The sequence below is a fragment of the Athene cunicularia genome, assembly GCF_003259725.1.
Source record: "Athene cunicularia isolate RWA chromosome 1 unlocalized genomic scaffold, athCun1 chr1_part1, whole genome shotgun sequence".
NCBI classification, from domain to species: domain Eukaryota; kingdom Metazoa; phylum Chordata; class Aves; order Strigiformes; family Strigidae; genus Athene; species Athene cunicularia.
In genome coordinates this window covers 115,324,520-115,329,454 of record NW_020799091.1, presented here as the reverse complement: position 1 = coordinate 115,329,454, position 4,935 = coordinate 115,324,520, and the positions used below count along the sequence as shown (strand labels likewise).

At 41.3% G+C, this 4,935-nt stretch overlaps 1 pseudogene; it reads left to right on the top strand.

Moving 5' to 3' along the window:
* The first annotated feature begins 236 nt into the window (after nucleotides 1–236).
* On the top strand, nucleotides 237–2,122 carry LOC113479116 (annotated as a pseudogene).
* The last annotated feature ends 2,813 nt before the right edge of the window (nucleotides 2,123–4,935 follow it).

The window sequence follows — 4,935 nt, the reverse complement described above, 5'->3', positions numbered from 1 at the left end:
CTGCTGCTCGTAATTTATTGAGCCAGTTTTACCACAATACTTTTTTTGTTTCCCATCACCAGCAAAACAGAAGTCATTCCTAGAATGACCATTCCACACGTTGGTTTTTAATCAGCATTACGCTGTGCAAACAAGGCAGATGCCACTCTATGGTAACAGTCCCTGCCCGCACTGTGGGTGTCTTTGGAGGTTTTCTCCAGCCAGAAGTCCCATGCGGAAAAGCAGGACAGTCTCAGATGCGCTGCCCTGATGCCAGGAGGCAGCAGGTTACCTCCTTGTTGAACCCCGTGTACGGACCTCCAGGCGGCTGGATGGGATGTGTGTGATGCCTGCAGAGCCAGCCAGCTGCTGCACGGGAAGGCAGGGGACTCAGTGTCACCAGGGGAGCCCTTCAAAAAGGCAACAAGTGAGTGGGATTGGAACAGAATTGAATATGCTGGAGGCTCAAAGCATGTTGCCCTGCTGCCTGGGAAGAATGGATAGCTGTGAATTTGCAAAGTTTATTTTTTCCCTTTACAAATATTAGCCCCTGTTCTTTTTTTTTTTCTCTTTCTGTCTTTTTTTTTTTTTTTCCCCTGTTCTGTCTGTGTCTGCAGAACATCTTCTCCACAAGCTCCAACATGTTTTCCAAAATGCTGTAACACATGCAAAGCCTCATAGGAAGGACCAACAGCTACAGCTGCCTTTTGTCACAGGATGAGAGCAGAGGAGGGGGATGTCATAAACCAATATTGTGGGTCCCTGGGAAAATGGGAAGTTTCCCATGTCAAATTCCCATATTATTCTAGGAAATCAAATTGTACTGTATCTTGTGGAAGAAAGTTAAAAACAACATGGCCCTGCTCAGTCTCACCTTTGGGAAGACTCCTTAACTCAAACCTGATAATCAGGCACAGAGTATCAAAAGCATGTATTAGGCTGTTCGTAAATTAATTTCCATTTTGTTATGTGATTTTCATTGTATTTGTTTCAGGAGTAGTACCTTCTCGACTGGTGTACTGTTATATATTTTTGAAAAGCTCATGTTATGAACTTTCATGCTGTATAATTAAATTATAATATAAACTGCGTTTTTGACAAATTTTGGAGGTTTGAAGTTCAGGTGTCAAAACAGCAATTTCGATGGATCTACTTCTACGAGTTCAAACTTGGACGTAATGCAGCGCAAGCTGCTCGAAACATCAATGAGGTCTATGGCCAGGGAAGGGTTAACTTACGGACAGTGCGACTTTGGTTCCAAAAATTTTGACGTGGCTATTTCGACCTTGAAGATCAAGAAGGTCACGGATGTCCTTCTGCTATTGACAACGATGAATTGAAGGCTCTGGTGGAAGCAGAGACAAGCACAACTGTTCGAGAACTTGCAAAAGAACTCGAGGTAAGCATATCAACGGTTTCTGAGCATCTGAAGAAGATTGGAAAGACGAAGAAGCTCGACAAATGGGTGCTGCACGAATTGAATGAGAATCACAGATATCGCCGTTTTGAAGTGTTGTCAGCACTTATTTTTCACAACCAGAACGACCCATTTCTCAACTGTATTGTGACATGCGACGAGAAATGGATGCTCTACGATAACTGGCGATGATCAGCTCAGCGGTTGGACTGCGATGAAGCTCCACAGCACTTCCCAAAGCCAAATCTGCTCCAAAAGAAGGTCATGCTGACTGTCTGGTGGTCTGCTGCTTGTTTAATCCATCACAGCTTCCTGAATCCGTGTGAAACAATCACGGCGGCGAAGTACGTCCAGCAAATCAATGAAATGCACCAGAAAATTCAATGGCTGCGCCCAGCACTGGCCAACAGAAAGAGTCCAATCCTTCTCCATGATAACGCGCAGCCACACGTTGCGCTTTCGATGCTGCAACGGTTGAACGAGCTGGGCTATGAAATTCTGCCTCATCCACCGTACTCACCAGACCTCTCGCCCACCGACTATCACTTCTTCAAGCATTTTAACAGCTTCCTGTGCGGGAGACACTTCAGAAACCAAGGGGACACCAAAACTGCCTTCGATGACTTCATCGCCTCCAGAAGTCCAGAATTTTATGCAACCTGAATAAATATGCTTGTTTCTTGTTGGCAAAAATGTGTTGATTCTAATGGTTTTTATTTCAATTAATAAAATTTATTCTGAGCTGAGATATCCCACTTCAAACATACAGGTTGAAATCAGCAATTAATTTCCCAACAGCCCAATAGCAAATTCTCACCTTAGGTGTCTGATCAATCTTCAACACCTCACAGGAACCCTGAAATTTTCTTGAAAAAGCCAAGTTATGTATCAAGGGAGAAAATGCAGTCTGTGCTGGGCCCTGTGTATGACCACAACGAACTAGGAAGTGTGGAGCCTCTGCAGCACGAACAAGGGGGGAGCTAAGAGTGATCCACTTCTTCTGAACCTCCTTTGAGAAACTGAGGGTCTGGTATCACCAGCTGAACTTTCTTTATGGATCTCTCTTTGTTGTACAATCCCTTCCATCAGGTTATCAGACTTGAGCTGATGCAGCAGAGGTTCCTCATCATCTTCCTTGAAAGGCTTTTTGAGAACTTCACTTTTCTGATTCTTAGAAACTTTCGGATGGTTACTTTAAAAGCTATAACAATATGATTTTGTGCACGTATTGCCTTCAAATTAAATGATTCTTATCTGTCCTTGAAATGTCTATCGTAATGAAAAAAAAAAAAATCTTACCGAACAGAACAAAAATACTTATTTTGAATCTTTGGTATTTATTTTACAATTTCCTTTTCTTCTTTCTTGAACACAAAGTAAATTTTATCCACATCTTACTTCAATTCTGTGGATGTCTGGAAATTGATAGAGAATGAAACCTGAGCTATTGAATTTCCATTAATTTTAAATGTCTGTCAGCATCAGCTTCTGGTCTTTGCTACAGGCTCACATGGTGCTGTGTTTCCATGGATGGCTCGCCACACCTGAAACCTTCTTCATAAGAAAAGACAAATGTTAATGGGCATAGTTTTTTTTCTTCTTTTCTGCTAATTCTTTCTTTTCTATAGCTCTTTGTTGTCCTCAGTTTTAGGGAAATATGACTTATCCTATTTTCTGTCATTCATATTTCCTTTCCTCTGTGTTTCTCACCTCTTTCTAAAGCCGTAAATATCTCTTTTGCTACATCTCACTGTTCATTAGGGTATTTAGGCCTCTTCCAGCTGCTCCAGCTGGGTTTTTTAATTGGAACAAGGATGCCTGAGGGTGAAAAGAAGAAAAGAGAAGACAAGGGAGCAAGTAGAGGAGAAAGGTGTGGTTTGAAAGGGCAGAATACAGATTTCTTTTACAGATGGGAGTAGAAGGATCTTCCCTGCAAGCAAGCATTTGCTTAGCAAGACAGGAGGAGGGAAAATGGAAAGAAGGCAGTTAGGTGAGAGACAGGTGAAAGGAGTTTAAGAAACACTGATTAGTTAATGTTTGTAAAGTGTTTCTGAGAGTGTAAAGTTATATGTATATGCTAATCTACTAATTATTATTTTGTGGAGTGTCTTGGTTTATGCAATCATGTATGATTAATCACAGATGACTTGTCAATAGCAATGAGTGATGGGAGTGTAATAGAAAAATTAAGCAGCAATTAAGGTCAAGCTCTTTCTCTCTTCCAGAATAGAAGGGGATTTTTCTTGAGGCTTAGTTTTTTTAGAAGATGCCATGTTTGAGTTAAGAGAGCTCTTCCCCCAGCAGAAGGACTCCCTGGTTGTCCCCTGGTGTGCCTCCTGCCCTTGCACAGAGCAAGTTGATGAAAGCGGGTGAGAACCGCTCATTAAGAGGTTATTTCTCTAATTTTTATACCAATATCTGATGGCACAGATGCAAACAACAGAGTAAAGAGTATCCATTGCCTGAACTTTCAAACAATCCTGTTCCATGGCATATGTATCACTTCAGGTGGTTTAAGATTTCATCCCACGTGATTTGTGTGAATTGAATATAGATGGGGGAAAAAGCGGTGGGTGTTAAGAACATTTCTGTGTGGCCCAATGTCCACCAATGCTGGCTGTGTGGGCTGGCCACCTTGCACTTCTTCCTGTCTTTCAGGTGTCCAGTGGGTCTGGTTACCAGAATTGACATGATAACAGCAATAGTGGCCAGGGAAACAGATTATTACTAGAGGGAGCCTGTTTGGTCGTTTTTAGAGGTTGAAAGAAAGACTAACTAAAGCTTGTTTGTGGTGAGGTATTGGAGTAAAACTTAGAAGAGTAGATCAACAAGCTGATGACTGTACTGGATGGAGCGATGAACTTCGTCCTTGATGAACTGCTCTTTGTTGTTATGGTTAAAGTTCTTCCTGAAGAGACTTGACAATTAGCATCTGCGGTGGCTTTTGTTCTCCCTCTATCTGCAGAAAAAAGGGAATTGACTGCTGGCTAGGTACACTGAGTTAAAGTATTCTGAAATTATTCAGAAATTACAGAAATGAAACTTGGTTTTGAAGTCTTAATTCTTGTGTATTATAAACACAAAATATTGTTTTTTAAAGTGCTCTGAATTTGAGAGGTCTGAGAACATGCTGTGAGAGATAACTGCCTCAGAGTAATGGCCATAAAGGCTGCTATGGTGCTTTTGAATGCAATAAAGTTCTGTATTTGTTAGCTAGTGGATGCTGAGTTTTCTGCTATTGTTGTGGTGTTGCTGAGTATGAGGCATTTTTGATTATGTGCTTTGTTTGGAAATGAATATAGCCTCTGTTTGCGTTGGTGCTTTTATACAATTGCTGACCTTTCTGAAAAACCTTAATGCCTCTTATGTGTGGTCTATGATAAGTCCCTTCATAAAGTCTTGGCTCTCGCTCTCTCCTGCTCCCATCCCTTAGTTTCTCTACTCACTTTGTAACTTTAATTACGAGTGGTATTGCTCAAGATCAAAAAAAAAAATCTCCTTTTTAAACCTAAAAAGGAGACACAATCACTGCTTGTTGT